The sequence below is a fragment of the Lontra canadensis genome, unplaced genomic scaffold (assembly GCF_010015895.1).
Source record: "Lontra canadensis isolate GAN:19392208 unplaced genomic scaffold, GSC_riverotter_1.0 scaffold34, whole genome shotgun sequence".
NCBI classification, from domain to species: domain Eukaryota; kingdom Metazoa; phylum Chordata; class Mammalia; order Carnivora; family Mustelidae; genus Lontra; species Lontra canadensis.
In genome coordinates this window covers 11,179,038-11,196,917 of record NW_022631028.1, presented here as the reverse complement: position 1 = coordinate 11,196,917, position 17,880 = coordinate 11,179,038, and the positions used below count along the sequence as shown (strand labels likewise).

The 17,880-nt window shown below is 37.6% G+C and overlaps 1 protein-coding gene across 1 annotated transcript in view; it reads left to right on the top strand.

Annotated features, from left to right (window-relative positions):
- CNTN3 (contactin 3) overlaps positions 1–17,880 on the top strand; it is a 337,742-nt gene that overhangs the window by 84,951 nt on the left and 234,911 nt on the right. The gene's annotated exons all lie outside the window — the stretch shown is intronic.

The window sequence follows — 17,880 nt, the reverse complement described above, 5'->3', positions numbered from 1 at the left end:
TTAAAAAGAATATGATTTTTACTTTTACAAATAACTTATTTTAGGAATCAAAAATATTCTTTTTTCTTTTTTAGTTTTTGGAAAATTTTAAATCTAGAACAAAATAGAAAAAGGAATGAGTCACATATCAGTTATATGAAAGCATCTATCATAAATTATTTGATATATTTCCTTTTTGTTTTGTTTTCTGGAAGAGTAGCAAAGTAAAAGAAAAATTTTTAAAAATAAAGTGGTATATATACTACTATTAATGTTTTTGGTTTCCTTAATGTTTTCCTTCTTTGTACTAGAAATATTAACGAGCACATTAAAAAAAACTGAAAAAATAGTAAATGAATACGCACATACATTCCATTTATGTTTGCTTTTATTTGAATATTATACCATTTTATTGTATTTGTTCTGTCTATGTGTCTGTGTGTGTTTCCTTTTATTTGCCTGTTTGACCCATCCCTCTGAAAATAAGTTCCAGAGATCATCACCCTGTAAAAAATTCAGTGCCCATCTCTTGAGGAGATAACCAGTTTTCTACCTAAGCACAATTCCTTTAGGATACCTAAGGAAACTAATTACAAAAGTAGTCTGTCACTTTTCTAAGAATACAAAATTGATGTGGAATGAGGACAAATGTATTGTCAGATTAAGCATGTTACTTGAAGAAGTACATTTATTGGTGTAGATTTTTAAGCTCTTATGTCAAACTTAAAACATTTTTCACGTATTTAAATGAAAATATATGGCAAAAATTCATAATCAGTAAGAGATTATAAAATAAAACCTCCAACTTTTGAAGTTTTTATTTCTTTTAAATCGGTTTTCCCCTGTGATGTCTCAGTCTTGCTTCTAAATTATCTTTGACTGCCACTAATTTGCATCTAGGGAAGAAGGGTCAAGTATTTATAGATATTTGCCTTTTCAAGTGATCATTGGAGAAAGCTCAACACAGATATCAAGACTAAAATACCCATTTCTTGGATTCCTTTTTTCATTTACATAATTTCAGATTTGAGTTTTATTGTTGTAGAGGGGACCAAAATGAAAGGGATTGTACTACCGCAGTATTATTACTCACCACATCAAGTTTCTTAGGGCAACCTTGAAATTTCCCAACTAATTGAAAAGAAGATAAATGCAGGAAGTGGAATTATAGCAACAGAAAACAAGATCACTTTATCAATGGCTTAAAATTTTCCATTGTAATTTTACACAATGTCCAGTTTGCATTGATTGTTTCAGCATTTTTGGGAAATGTTTTACGTATTTTTGAGCAAATTTATAAGAAAAAGCAGTGTCCATTTTGCTGGAATGTTAAGACATCATAAAACAATTTAAAGGTCAACTTGATTCTCTGGATATGTTGATAAAAAAATCTATAAGGATTTGTAGGGAAGAATTGGATTAATATATGATAAATTTAAGGTAGAGTTATTTAGAAAAGTGGTAATTTTTATAATTATAGAGAAGAATTGGGCTTTTACCAATTTTCTAAAGAACATTGATTGTATATAGTTCTTTACATACTTCGGTACTCCTCTAGGACCTATAAAATTTAGGTTAAAAGGTTTGTGAGTGTGATATTTTGCTAACCAGTATGGGTCATCTTTTATGTATTAAAGTTGAAACTCTGTTTATGATATAGGGACTGTCTTATAACAAATGGCAAGCAAAAACACTTTGTGGGAATTTGCTTACTTAGAGTGGTTTTCAGCCAATGATATAAACCAGATAAATGCAGCAAATGTTTGATAATTTGCGTTTTCTATCTTCTCATATTTAATCTTTTGATTATTCATTATTTTGTACATTTTTTCCATTTCCTTCTGCTGTTTTGTCTCTGCATGCTTCCTCCTGCAACAAAGAGGCAAAAAGGCAAAAGTAATTTCTGGCCAGGACTTTTTCTTAGGATGAATTTGACTGATTTTCTTAAAAAAAAAAAAACCATTAGGCTTCATTCATTCTTAAACATACTTTTTTTGGCATCTGTTTATGCAACATATATTGTCTTCAGTGAAGAAAATTGACAGAGCTCTTCGTCCTGTGGGATTTATGTTTTGTCATGGTGAGGTGGAATGTGGCATTAAGTTAGAAGATGATAGTGCAATGGGGAAGAGAAGCAAAATATGGTGAGAGTGTGGGAGATTGGGATGTGGATTGCCATTTTAAATAAGGTCAGTCCTCATCAAGAAGTTAACATTTGAACAAAGACTTAGAGGTGAGCAAGTTGACCTTGTGGATATTTAGAGAAAAGAGCTCCAGGCAAAGTCAACAGTCCATGCAAAGGTTCTAACATATGTCAAGCTGAGTGTCTAGAACAGCAGGAAAGCTAGCCTGGTTGGACCAGGAGGGAAGCAACAGGTGAGAGCCAAGAGGTAATGTGGGGATGAATATAGCAGAAAATGAGTAAATGAGAAGATTTAGAGCTTTTATTCTAAATGCCCCAAGGAACCATAGCATGGTTGGAATAGAGAAATGATTTGATCTCACTTATTTTTTAAAAGAGCCTCGCTGGACACCGTGTTGTGGATTAACTGTAGAAGGCCAAGTGAGCAAGCAGAGGCACTAGTTAGAAATTCACGCAGCCATCAGTCAAGGGTGACGGCGGCTGACTCCAGGGTGGTGGTAGGGTTGGTGGTCAAATTTTGAGTTTATTTTGAAGGTAAAATCATGACTCTTTGCTGGTAGGATAGATGTGGGGTGTGAAAGAAAAGGGTGAGTTGAGGATAACTTGAAGGTTCTACATCGCCTTGTGTTTAGGGCAAATTACTTCTGTTCACCTCAAGAGGTGTGCCTCGTGAGTGGAATGAAGACCCAGAACAAAGTATGGGTTACAGTTTTCCATTAAGTAGTGGGTAAAAAAGTCAACTGAGTGGATCATGACCAGTGTTTCTTATTAAAATGGGTAAATTAGAATTAAAAAGGGTTGGAGCAGGATCTATCAGCATGCCCTGGTCACTTGGTAAGTATATTCTTTTGAGCGCTTATAGGCCTTGGGAATATAGCAGTGAAAAAAAAAAATCCAACAATATCCTAATCCTTCTGGAGCCTTCCTTTTAATATATGTGTGTCAAGTCTTGATAGTTCATGTATTTCTCACTCAGTTGCTGTCAAAAAAGTTTAAAAGCCAGAGACCTAAGGAGAAAGGAGATAGAGAAGAGAACCCTCCTGCATTTTGAGAAGAAGCCAGGAAAGGAAGGAACAATAGTAATGACAGCAAAGTTAATATACTAATAATATTAATGGATGGACCTCATTCTGTGGAAGTGCTTTACTTAGCTCCTCTAATTCACAAAAGTAGTGAGATAGAATAGTATTACTTCTATCTTAGAGACAAGGAGAACAGTCTCTAAGATTTTAAGTGACTTTTCTAATCTTTGTGCTTATATCAGGATGTCTACTTGTCTTTGAAATCAAAGTATAGTACCCTACTATAATCGGTAGTATCTACTACTTCAATAATTTATTTTTTGGAATAAAGCCAGGGTATAAGCCACGGGGTAAGAATCATCAAGAACTCAAGGAGATTGTTGTTTCATTACGTAATTACCTGTTAGTTAATTGCTTAACCATATTAGAAATTGTAGATGTTTACTGCCCAAAATGGAAGCCACTAGCCACATGTGGCTAGTCCACAATGAGTGTACTGTAAGTATAAACTGCACACAGTTATTCAAAGACTTGGTTCCAAAAATATTAAGATTTAAAATATCTCAGTAATTTTATATTCATTAGATGTTGAAATGATAATATTTTAGATATATTTGGTTAAGTAAAGGTATTATTAAAATTAATTTCACTTGTTTCTTTTAACTTTTTAAATGTGGATCCTGGAAACTTTAAAGTGTGTGTGTAGCTTGCCTTTTATTTATTTTGGACACCACAAATCTAGACATTTATGAAATAAAAACCTGACCTATTTACAAATGTTTTTTGCCATGTACTACTCCAACAGGAAACCAAATGAATTAAGATAATGGGACTTTTTGATTTCATATGGGAGTATGTCCTGAGAATGGATTGCTTTCAGATACTAAATTCTTTGTAGGATGAGTTCAGATTTCACGTGACATTGCTTGGTGACTGTAGACAAGCCCTTAATCAATGCATGTGGAAATTCTAGACTTTACAGACTATATCCTACTGTGTTTTTTGTTTTAATCCCCTAGTAGGACTAGTTGAGTAAATATAAGTCTTTTGGAAAGAGATATTTCCTTGGATAACTGAAATCATTGTTGATGCCCAGTTAAAACACCATATGGAAAATATATTTCTGTAAAAGTTCCAAGGGGTTCTTATTTCATCAAATTTTTCTCTTAAAATTTTAGTGAATAACCAGTATGTTGGGATCTACTGGCACTTTATAATACCTAAAAACTATTTGTGAAAATAAGTAGCCATTAATCTGAGAAGGGAGGATGATCTTCAGTTGTCCTTATAGTGGATCTTGTGGTAGTGGTTCCAACTGCAGTATGAAACAGCCATGGAGCTTGGGTAAGATTGGTACCCTGCAAAGCTCCAAAGATGGACCTATCTCATTTGCTCCAGTGACTGGCCTCAATTGCTAAGCTTGTGGCAAATTTTTGGTCATAACATTTTGTTCAAACTTTGTGGAAAGTGTCCTGTCTCCTACTGTGTCTAAGTGATGAATCCTAAAATCCTGATGGCTGCCGGTTTCCATCCTGTAATCAGAAAAACCAGCCTGAGGGAAATGCTGATTCTGTGCCTATGGATCAGAGATAGCAGAAGAAACCAGCTCTTCAGTGATACTATACCTACGTAGCTCCACTCCTGGCTTAAATAGTGTAAGAAGCAATAAACAACAACCCCCCCAACCACACCAACCCCTCTAACCTAGCCTAGTCTCTATTCTGCAGAGCCTTATTAACCCATAAACTTTATTTGCCTCTTTCAAGAATTATGAAGGCAGCCTGTGCCCTTCATCATGTCCCTAAATGTGTCATAGATGAGACCATAGATCACGCCTTAGGAGATGATTCATATCATACTGATTAAATAATTTCTTAAGAACTGTTGATATTATAATTAAAGATAAAATATATCGTCACCAAACATGAGCCTTGGCTTCCTTTAATAGTATGGATTTAGTAATGGACAACATCCGCAAACAATACAAACAAAATTCACGTGTTTGGGCTGCATTTGAAAATCATACTCTCTGCTTCTTTTAAAGGCAGTAGTTTGTGGCAAAGGACACGACATCTTTGAGCGCCCGAATCCCATGATCCATCCTGGTCTTTGTCACCTTAATGTGAATCACCTTCTGTGCTAGTCTTTCATCCCGTCATGGCCAAGGAAAGCTTTAAAAGCAAAATAAACTTTTTAGGTCCTCCTTGAAGTAATTGAGGGGTATTTTTCAATTGCTTTAATGACGCCACCCTTGTAATCACGGAGAAAATGAGTGTGTGGTGTTGCATGTAGCACTTCAAGTAAACTGTCGCCATAAACTCAAATGACTGTCATTTCTTCCGTGGTATTTGTGTGCAGTGTAATATGATTTGATGGCACTGATACTGGTGAAATGGAGATGACGCTGATCTATGCTTATAAATCTTGACATCCTCCTTGTTTTCACCGATAAACTTATTTCAAATCATCCCCCTCACTTGCAGGGCCCTAAATCTTGAAATGCTTTTTATTTATCCCATTTAAATCTTGACAGTTTATCAGGGTATGAATGTGAAAATCTGGAGAAAAACAAGGCAGGCATTGTTGGCATAGTTTGTTCTTATAACCTTGATCATTGATAACCCCACATATTGGATTTTTGTAAGCTTGATGGTGACTAGGAAAGCATTTCAGGGACTTACAAAATAATGTGCATTGGAAATGCTGTTAGAGTTCAGGAAACGCATAAGATTAAATAAAACCCACAATTTTATTTAGCTCTTAAAGTAGCTATTGTCGCAAATGTATCTGTTGATTAATTAACTGACTCCTGGAAATGCAGTGTTCATTCAAACCAACTTAATTGACTATTGCCTAAGTGATAAGCTGTCTTAAAGTACTCATCACATAAAAGTGTTTTTAAGTATCTCTGGGTATATTTTGTCTTTCAGTGAGCTTTTAGCAGAGCTAAAAGGATTGGGTTTCTGCTGTGTACGGATGCAGTTTTTATTAACTCATGAATAATGGCAAACTCATGAACACACGCATAAGCAAACCCATGTGTATGCATTTACACAAGGCACTACAAAAGGAATCCTGATTTTGGTCAGTAGCATCCATCTTATGAACATACTGATGAGTAGCGAGAAGGCAGTGTTTATGCTGTGACAGAGGGTGTCCCTAAATGACACTTCCTTTCATTCTCTGTTTTCACCACTTGCAGTTCAGTTTTCCGTAGTCCGCTCCAGTCTTTATCATCTTTCACTTGAACTATTGCCCTAATCTTGCCCTTCATCTCTTTGCCTTCTTTGTCTTCCCTTCTCCAACTTATCCCACACACTGCAACCCTGGTTATCTTTTGGAACAGCCATTCAGCAGACATTTCCTAAGTGTTGATCTTGTGTAAGGCATTGTGATAAGTGGTATTGAGGAGGCTAAGATGGATTGGGTTGTTGTCTGTCTAGGAAGGAAAGGAGACACATGTAAACAGTAAGAGAAGAAAAATGCTAAGATTTAAAATCCTATTTAAAAAAATGCTGATAAAAGAGACTAGAATGGAATGGAAGTTCTCGGAAGGGAGAAGTTACAGAAATGAAGGTTGGGACACCTGGATGGTACAATAGGTTAAACATCCAACTCTTGGTTTTGGCTCAGATCATGGTCTCAGGGTTGTGAGACTGAGTCCCACATTGGGCTCCACAGTCCGCATGGAGTCTGCTTAAGTCTTTCTCTCTTTCTCTCCATCCCTCCCTGCTGTGCTTCTCTCTGTCTCTCAAATGAATAAAAGAATCTTTAAAAAAAAAATGAAGACGGGGGGCCCCTGGGTGGCTCAGTGGGTTAAACCTCTGCCTTAAGCTCAGGTCATGATCCCAGAGTCCTGGGATCGAGCCCCACATTGCGGGGGGGGGGGTGTCTCTGCTCAGCAGGGAGCCTGCTTCCTCCTCTCTCTGCCTGTCTCTGCTTATTTGTGATCTCTGTCTGTCAAATAAATAGTTAAATCTTAAAAAAAAAAATGAAGAAGGATGGGGCGTCTGGGTGGCTCAGGGGGTTAAGCCTCTGCCTTCGGCTCAGATCATGATCTCAGGGTCCTAGGATCGAGCCCTGCATTGGACTCTCGTTCAGTGGGGAGCCTCCTTCTCCCCCCCCCCCGCCTGCCTCTCTGCCTACTTGTGATCTCTTTGTGTCAAATAAATAAATAAAGTCTTTTTAAAAAATGAAGAAGGAAAAATATTCATGGGTAAGACAGCATTTGAGCTGGGTCTTAAAATAAAAATAGAGTGAACATGTATTGAGTGCTTTACTTGGTACCAAGCATTGAGCTAAGGGCCTTGTGTGGATTATATCATTTAATTCCTTTGGCAACCTTCTGAGCTTTATACTGTTATTATCCCTGTTTTATAAATGAGGGACTGATAGCTCTGACAAGTTAAGGAACTTTCTACAATTCAAATAGCTAACAAAAGTTTGAGCCAGAATTTACAAACCAGTCTAGAAGACCACTTCACTCCACAGCCCATGGATATAACCGTTATGTTAAAATTGGACATAACCTAAGAGAACGGAACAATGTGTTAGTCTATTTAAGCTGCATAGGCTTGGTGGCTTTAAAAACAGAAATTTATTTCTCATAATTCTGGAGGCTGAGACATCTAAGGTCAAGGTGCCAGTTGATTCACTTCCTGGTGAGGTCACTATTTCTAGCTTGCTGACACCTGACTTCTTTCTAGGTCCTTAAATGGCAGGAAGATTAAGTCTTTGGTTTCTTCTGGTTAGGACACTAATCTTTTCATGAGGGCCCTATCCTCATGGCTTCATATAAACCTCATTACCTCCCAATGTCCCCACCTCCTAATACTGTTAAATGGGGGATAGGACTTCAACATATGATTTGGGGGAAGACACAGACATTCAGCCCATAAAAGGCAAGAAGGATTATTTAAGTGTGGAGAAAAGTATGACATAGAATTGGTTGCTGGTTATCCATGGAAAGTATGGAAAAGCTTTGATTATAATGACAATTAATGTTTACTAAGGTTTTCTTGCATGTCAGCCCCAACTTAAGCAATCTATTTCTGTTAATTTATTTAATTATTTCAAAGACCCTTTGAGATAGGTATTATTATAAATATTACTACTTTATAGAATAGAAGGAAACTGAGGTACAGAGAGATTACTACCTTGCCTAAAGTTACATGCCATTATTAAGTGTAATCACATTTCAAACCTAAGCTGTATTTCTGTAGATCTACACTGTCCAATAAGGTAGCCCTATGTGACTATTGGGCACTTGAAGTATGGCTAATCCAAACTGAGATTTGTTTTAAGTGCAAAATACTGAATTTCACAGACATATTTTGAAAAATGAATGGATTACATCCCAATAGCAATATTTATATTGGCTGAATATTGAAAAAATATTAATATATTGGGTTATTTATAATACATGATTAAAGTTAATTTCACCTGTTTCATTTTCCTTTTTATTTCCAAACAATGCAAATTTTAAATATGTTATGTATTTTTTTTTATGAGAACATTTAGGTTCTACTCAGCAAATTTCAATTATATGATATGGTATCAAATAGAGTCATATTTCCATTGGAAATTAGGGCTAGAAATTGTTAAGCAGAGAATGATAGAGTCTTGAATTTGCTATAAGACCATTGTCCCCAAAGGATATTTGTAGGATAGAAAGGAAGGAAGAAAAACTTAAAGAAAATGCCCACCTTGGGGTTATTGTGGTATATGAAGTGAGGAATAACTTATGCCCAAAATAGGGCAGTTGGAATCATAAGGTAAGATGGAAGATGGGAGAAATTACAGAGTTAAAACTGAAAAGGTATGACAAACAACTGGATGGTTGTACCTGGTGAGGGAGAAGAGATTATCGAAGAAGACTTTTGAGGTTTCCAAATTGAGTGGGGAGGTAATGACGCAATTAAAAGAAATAATAAACACAGGAGGCAAGGATTTGGAGGTGTTTTGAGCATACTGAGTTTTGAAATGCTCAAGGAGTGGGTGGTTTGAGCTGCAAGTCTGTAAAAATCAAAAGAGTAGATTCCAGTGTTGTGGGGGGAGTACTTGGTATCCCAGCAGGAGATCGTGATGGGGAGGGGTTTTCATTGTGATAGCAACTGGGGAGCCTGTTTAAGCCTAATGGACGGAGAGTTACAGGAGGTAGACTGAACCCAGGGGCAGATGGGGCAGGAAAGGAAAGACAGAGCAAAGATATGGAAGATCTCCTCCAGGTTAGCAAGATAAAGTGGAAGTTGAGGAATTATTTCAGGAAAAAAGAGAGTTGGAAGAAGATGGAGTTAGAAAAAGCTACTGAGACTTGTGAACAATAAGCCATTGGAGCATCTGCATGGCCCAGTTGATTGAGCATCTGGTTCTTGATTTTAACATTGGACAAAATCTCAGGGTTGTGAGATCGAGCCCCCATTGGGCTCCACACTTAGTGCCTATTCTGCTTGAGATTTTCTCTCCCTCTGCCCTTCCCACTCCCTTGTTCCTCTGCACACACTCCCCCCACTCACACTCACGCACTCCCTTTCTTTCTTTCTCACGTAAATAAATAAATAAACCCTTTAAAAAAAAAAAACAAAAAAACAAAAAAACAAGAGGCCCAGAGTTACCGGAATGCAAACCTTTTAAGGAAGAAATACTTGGTAAGGAAGGAAGAAAATACATTGATAACAGTAATCTTTGATAAAACAGGGTTCTATTGACATCCATACACATGCGTATAGTTTTGTACATACACTTGTGTATTCCAGACCATGCCCATCTTGTAAATGAGAACAGTGTGGCTTATTGGGGCCCTTTTCCTTCCAGTCACATGACCAATTCCTGGCTCAGTGGCTTCTTGACCTAGATTGCCTTAATTTCCCCCCTATGAAGCTTTGAACTGCGCTAAGCCTTTTTTGGGTACAGTGTGTCGTAGATCCTTTTACAGAAAAGAATCAATGTTTCCTTCTGGAGAGTATTGTTTTTGACCAGCGTTCAGAAGATAGGTGTGTATGTGCATGACAGCCCAGATGTACATTGGAAGGAGTTGTCAATTAAAAACATTTCTGTATATTTGCTCCTTCTTCCAGCTACCCTTAAGGTGAATAGCCTTAAGAGAATGGATAGAAAGAAACTGAAGTGTCCCAGGGTGGTTGGGCTATTGAAAGTGGTTCTTTCAATACTGAGCTACTCTAAGTCAAAATACTTGACATTTCATTAGTAATATGGAACCAGAACTTGCCTTGGTGTGCCAAGTGGCACAGAATCCCATTTGTTATTCAATGGGATTGATCATTGATAAGTCCTAGTCCTGGCTTCTGTGTCTATTTTGTCTTTTGCTTTTCTGGAATGAATTGTGAGCATGTATTAATGTTATTGCTTCAGTAACTCTTGGTGATTCATCTTACATATTGCTGAGTGTTTGGGAGATTGGGCTCTTAAATATTGTGTGCATTTCCTTTATACTCTATTTGTACCATCTTGCTAATCATTCTACGAGTTTGATTATATAAAATACTCACGTGTGGAACTAGACCATTTATTACTTCACTGTTCCAGTTTCAGTCCATGTCTTTAAGCTTGCATAAAAGTAATGACCACCACTCGGCTGTCCTCACTGACAAGTACAGTGCAAGGAGTTTTCGTGTTTTTCTCTAATTTCACGTCAACTCTGTAGTATTCATTTTCCACGTATTTTCTATTTTCTGTTTCCTTGAAGTCTTAAAACTTTTCTTTTCGCTTAATGTACCATTCAAGCACTCTAGCAGTGAAAAAGCCTGCAAGGGTATTCCTTGGGGATCCTTTCCCTGACTTCCTAAAGCGACCTGTCATTGACCACCCATCCGTTGAGAGCCTCACCCACACCCACACCCTCACACCACACCCTGGCCGTTGACATGTGTAAATTAAAATCTTAGACATAAAAAACTGCCCATTCATGCAGTTCTGCCTCTGCATTACTTTCAAATCCAAACCCTAACTTAAAACCTGCAGAATATTTTAATTTGAAAACTAGCCAGGCTCTTTGTTCTTGTGTTGTCAGTGAGCCCTAACTTCTCATGTGCCTTTTTTTTCCCCCCTCATGAATGAGATATGCAGATACAATTTAGGTTTACTTCTGCATGTTGTTCCCTTTGAACATCAGCTGACACTTTTAAGTTTGAGACAATGTCAAGTGAAAGAATTCGGTGATTAGATATGCATCATGGGATGCTATTTTAGATAGGGATATTTTTAAATTTCAAATTACTTTATGAGGACAGTAAGTGGTAGGGAACAATCAAATTATGTACACATCTTAACATATGTACGTATCTGTGTCTGTAATTTGAAGAAACTACGGGAAGAGATAGTTGTATTATGTTTTGTGATAAAATTTTCATCATTTTCAAGCAATATCACATTACTAAATAGGTTCTAGAGCTTTTATTTTTCAACTGTGGCAAGGAGAAGCTGAGCCAGTTTTGTTAGCTGCCCACTGATTGCCAGTATTCTGTTTTTACATAAGGTCAGCTCCCAGTGTCCACAAGGAATACTGCATTAATTTCTCTGAACAGTGTTAATGAAAACAAGAAGGCAAATGACTTACAGACATGGGTGAAATGTTAGAATTCTTCTATCAGTAAATAAGCATATACATGAAAATGATTCTGCAACCTTATTATTTATTAATTTTTTTCATTAATCAAATCATTGATGCAAGAAATGAACCTAAAATAACTCTACCATTGCACTACATGTTTGTGAAATTTTGTATCATTCCAGTTCTACTATTCATAAAATTCATGATACATGGTTGAGATGAAAATACCGGTGACAATGAAATGTTTGCACAACAGTCTGTATCTGAAGAGCATGTACTGAGTGTAAAACAGTGAGCTTCTTGGTCATGCTGCATTGTGGATATTTACTGCTTACAAAGAAGAAAAAAACAATAAACGTCTTATTGGCGGGGTGGGGGGAGGGGCAGGGGAAAGGAAGGCAGAAAACCTCCTATACCTCTAGCAGGCCATTAGATTTCCCAAATGCTTCCTCTTCCAGCTTCTGCCTGGCAGCTAAGGAATTAAGCTTTTATCTTGGTATTTGACTTACTACTTTTCTTTTTATATTATCTGGGTTTACTCTTCTTATTTATGGGACCGCTGGAGACAAAAGTAATATTCCCACCTGTCACTTAAACAGGAAGCAATTTGTTCCTTTTAACTAAAAGGACAGTTAAAAAAAAAAAAATAGGAAAGGAAAGCACTGTCTCTCTGTTCAGGTAGACCCGAGCCCCTGCTTGTGATGAGTGATCTTGGGAGACTTACACAGAAGAAACTGTTCTTTTCTTAGACTCCCTGTGTAGTGGTCAGAGGCCCATGATTTGTCTGTGGAAGGTGGTCAAGAAAGAAAACTTAAGGACTGCAGAAGTGTGTGATGGGGCACGGTGGCACGCAGTGGCGTGGTGACTCATGAATCCATATTCTCTGAACCTGTGACTCCTGTTTTTTTTTTTGTTTTTTTTTTTGTTTTTTGTTTTTGTGCTTTTTTTTTTTTTTTTATAATTTTATTTTTTATAAACATATATATATATATATTTTTTCCCCCAGGGGTACAGGTCTGTGAATCTCCACGTTTACAAACTTCACAGCACTCACCATAGCACATACCCTACCCAATGTCCATAACCCCCCCCAACCCCCCTCTGCCCAGCAACCCTCAGTTTGTTTTGTAAGATTAAGAGTCACTTATGGTTTGTCTCCCTCCCAATCCCAACTTGTTTCATTTACTCTTCTCCTACCACATTAACCCCCCATGTTGCATCTCCTCTCCCTCATATCAGGGAGATCATATGATAGTTGTCTTTCTCCGATTGACTTATTTCGCTATGCATGATACCCTCTAGTTCCATCCATGTTGTCGCAAATGGCAAGATTTCATTTCTTTTGATGGCTGCATAGTATTCCATTGTATATATATACCACATCTTCTTTATCCATTCGTCTGTTGATGGACATCTAGGTTCTTTCCATAGTTTGGCTATTGTAGACATTGCTGCTATAAACATTCGGGTGCACGTGCCCCTTCGGATCACTACGTTTGTATCTTTAGGGTAAATACCCAGCAGTGCAATTGCTGGGTCATAGGGTAGTTCTATTTTCAACATTTTGAGGAACCTCCATGCTGTTTTCCAGAGTGGTTGCACCAGCTTGCATTCCCACCAACAGTGTAGGAGGGTTCCCCTCTCTCCGCATCCTCGCCAGCATCTGTCATTTCCGGACTTGTTAATTTTAGCCATTCTGACTGGTGTGAGGTGGTATCTCATTGTGGTTTTGATTTGTATTTCCCTGATGCCGAGTGATATGGAGCACTTTTTCATGTGTCTGTTGGCCATCTGGATGTCTTCTTTGCAGAAATGTCTGTTCATGTCTTCTGCCCATTTCTTGATGGGATTATTTGTTCTTTGGGTGTTGAGTTTGCTAAGTTCTTTATAGATTCTGGACACTAGCCCTTTATCTGATATGTCGTTTGCAAATATCTTCTCCCATTCTGTCAGTTGTCTTTTGGTTTTGTTAACTGTTTCCTTTGCTGTGCAAAAGCTTTTGATCTTGATAAAATCCCAATAGTTCATTTTTGCCCTTGCTTCCCTTGCCTTTGGCGATGTTCCTAGGAAGATGTTGCTGCGGCTGAGGTCGAAGAGGTTGCTGCCTGTGTTCTCCTCAAGGATTCTGATGGATTCCTTTCTCACATTGAGGTCCTTCATCCATTTTGAGTCTATTTTCGTGTGTGGTGTAAGGAAATGATCCAATTTCATTTTTCTGCATGTGGCTGTCCAATTTTCCCAACACCATTTATTGAAGAGGCTGTCTTTTTTCCATTGGACATTCTTTCCTGCTTTGTCGAAGATGAGTTGACCATAGAGTTGAGGGTCTATTTCTGGGCTCTCTATTCTGTTCCATTGATCTATGTGTCTGTTTTTGTGCCAGTACCATGCTGTCTTGATGATGACAGCTTTGTAATAGAGCTTGAAGTCCGGAATTGTGATGCCACCAACTCTGGCTTTCTTTTTCAATATTCCTTTGGATATTCGCGGTCTTTTCTGGTTCCATATAAATTTTAGGATTATTTGTTCCATTTCTTTAAAAAAAATGGATGGTACTTTGATAGGAATTGCATTAAATGTGTAGATTGCTTTAGGTAGCATAGACATTTTCACAATATTTATTCTTCCAATCCAGGAGCATGGAACATTTTTCCATTTCTTTGTGTCTTCCTCAATTTCTTTCATGAGTACTTTATAGTTTTCTGTGTATAGATTCTTAGTCTCTTTGGTTAGGTTTATTCCTAGGTATCTTATAGTTTTGGGTGCAATTGTAAATGGGATGGACTCCTTAATTTCTCTTTCTTCTGTCTTATTGTTGGTGTAGAGAAATGCGACTGATTTCTGTGCATTGATTTTATATCCTGACACATTACTGAATTCCTGTACAAGTTCTAGCAGTTTTGGAGTGGAGTCTTTTGGGTTTTCCACATATAGTATCATATCATCTGCGAAGAGTGATAGTTTGACTTCTTCTTCGCCGATTTGGATGCCTTTAATTTCTTTTTGTTGTCTGATTGCTGAGGCTAGGACTTCTAGTACTATGTTGAATAGCAGTGGTGATAACGGACATCCCTGCCGTGTTCCTGACCTTAGCGGAAAAGCTTTCAGTTTTTCTCCATTGAGAATGATATTTGCGATGGGTTTTTCATAGATGGCTTTGATAATATTGAGGTATGTGCCCTCTATCCCTACACTTTGAAGAGTTTTGATCAGGAAGGGATGCTGTACTTTGTCAAATGCTTTTTCAGCATCTATGGAGAGTATCATATGGTTCCTGTTTTTTCTTTTATTAATGTGTTGTATCACATTGATTGATTTGCGGATGTTGAACCAACCTTGCAGCCCTGGCATAAATCCCACTTGGTCGTGGTGAATAATCCTTTTAATGTACTGTTGAATCCTATTGGCTAGTATTTTGGTGAGAATTTTTGCATCTGTGTTCATCAAGGATATTGGTCTGTAGTTCTCTTTTTTGATGGGATCCTTGTCTGGTTTGGGGATCAAGGTGAGGCTGGCCTCATAAAATGAGTTTGGAAGTTTTCCTTCCATTTCTATTTTTTGGAACAGTCTCAGGAGAATAGGAATTAGTTCTTCTTTAAATGTTTGGTAGAATTCCCCCAGGAAGCCATCTGGCCCTGGGCTTTTGTTTGTTGGGAGATTTTTGATGACTGTTTCAATCTCCTTACTGGTTATGGGTCTGTTTAGGCTTTCTATTTCTTCCTGGTTCAGTTGTGGTAGTTTATATGTCTCTAGGAATGCATCCATTTCTTCCAGATTGTCAAATTTGTTGGCATAGAGTTGCTCATAATATGTTCTTATAATTGTCTGTATTTCTTTGGTGTTAGTTGTGATCTCTCCTCTTTCATTCATGATTTTATTTATTTGGGTCCTTTCTCTTTTCTTTTTGATAAGTCTGGCCAGGGGCTTATCAATCTTATTAATTCTTTCAAAGAACCAGCTCCTAGTTTCGTTGATTTGTTCTATTGTTTTTTTGGTTTCTATTTCATTGATTTCTGCTCTGATCTTTATGATTTCTCTTCTCCTGCTGGGTTTAGGGTTTCTTTCTTGTTCTTTCTCCAGCTCCTTTAGGTGTAGGGTTAGGTTGTGTACCTGAGACCTTTCTTGTTTCTTGAGAAAGGCTTGTACCGCTATATATTTTCCTCTCAGGACTGCCTTTGTTGTGTCCCACAGATTTTGAACTGTTGTATTTTCATTATCATTGGTTTCCATGACTTTTTTCAATTCTTCTTTAATTTCCTGGTTGACCCATTCATTCTTTAGAAGGATGCTGTTTAGTCGCCATATATTTGGGTTCTTTCCAAATTTCCTCTTGCGATTGAGTTCTAGCTTCAGAGCATTGTGGTCTGAAAATATGCAGGGAATGATCCCAATTTTTTGATAACAGTTAAGACCTGATTTAGAACCAAGGATGTGATCTATTCTGGAGAATGTTCCATGTGCACTAGAGAAGAATGTGTATTCTGTTGCTTTGGGATGAAATGTTCTGAATATATCTGTGATGTCCATCTGGTCCAGTGTGTCATTTAAGGCCTTTATTTCCTTGTTGATCTTTTGCTTGGGTGATCTGTCCATTTCAGTGAGGGGAGTGTTAAAGTCCCCTACTATTATTGTATGATTGTCGATGTGTTTCTTTGATTTTGTTATTAATTGGTTTATATAGTTGGCTGCTCCCACGTTAGGGGCATAGATATTTACAATTGTTAGATCTTCTTGTTGGACAGATCCTTTGAGTATGATATAGTGTCCATCTTCATCTCTTATTATAGTCTTTGGTTTAAAATCTAAGTGATCTGATATAAGGATTGCCACTCCTGCTTTCTTCTGATGTCCATTAGCATGGTAAATTCTTTTCCACCCCCTCACTTTAAATCTGAAGTTGTCTTCGGGTTTAAAATGAGTTTCTTGTAGGCAACATATAGATGGGTTTTGTTTTTTTATCCATTCTGATACCCTGTGTCTTTTGATTGGGGCATTTAGCCCATTAACATTCAGGGTAACTATTGAGAGATATGAATTTAGTGCCATTGTATTGCCTGTAAGGTGACTGCTATTGTATATTGTTTCTGTTCCTTTCTGATCTACTACTTTTAGGTTCTCTCTTTGCTTAGAGGACCCCTTTCAATATTTCCTGTAGAGCTGGCTTGGTGTTTGCAAATTCTTTCAGTTTTTGTTTGTCCTGGAAGCTTTTAATCTCTCCTTCTATTTTCAATGATAGCCTAGCTGGATATAGTATTCTTGGCTGCATGTTTTTCTCGTTTAGTACTCTGAATATATCATGCCAGCTCTTTCTGGCCTGCCAGGTCTCTGTGGATAAGTCTGCTGCCAATCTAATATTTTTACCATTGTATGTTACAGACTTCTTCTCCCGGGCTGCTTTCAGGATTTTCTCTTTGTCACTAAGACTTGTAAATTTGACTATTAGGTGACGGGGTGTGGACCTATTCTTATTGATTTTGAGTGGGGTTCTCTGAACCTCCTGGATTTTGATGCTTGTTCCCTTTGCCATATTGGGGAAATTCTCTCCAATAATTCTCTCCAATATACCTTCTGCTCCCCTCTCTCTTTCTTCTTCTTCTGGAATCCCAATTATTCTAATGTTGTTTCGTCTTATGGTGTCACTTATCTCTCGAATTCTGCCCTCGTGGTCCAGTAGTTGTTTGTCCCTCTTTTGTTCAGCTTCCTTATTCTCTGTCATTTGGTCTTCTATATCGCTAATTCTTTCTTCTGCCTCATTTATCCTAGCAGTGAGAGCCTCCATTTTTGATTGCACCTCATTAATAGCTTTTTTTATTTCAACTTGATTAGATTTTAGTTCTTTTATTTCTCCAGAAAGGGCTTTTATATCTCCCGAGAGGGTTTCTCTAATATCTTCCATGCCTTTTTCGAGCCCAGCTAGAACCTTGAGAATCGTCATTCTGAACTCTAGATCTGACATATTACCAATGTCTGTATTGATTAGGTCCTTAGCCTTTGGTACTGCCTCTTGTTCTTTTTTTTGTGGTGAATTTTTCCGCCTTGTCATTTTGTCCAGATAAGAGTATATGAAGGAGTAAGTAAAATACTAAAAGGGTGGCAACAACCCCAGGAAAATATGCTTTAGCCAAATCAGAAGAGATCCCAAATCGTGAGGGGTGGGGGGGAAAGGG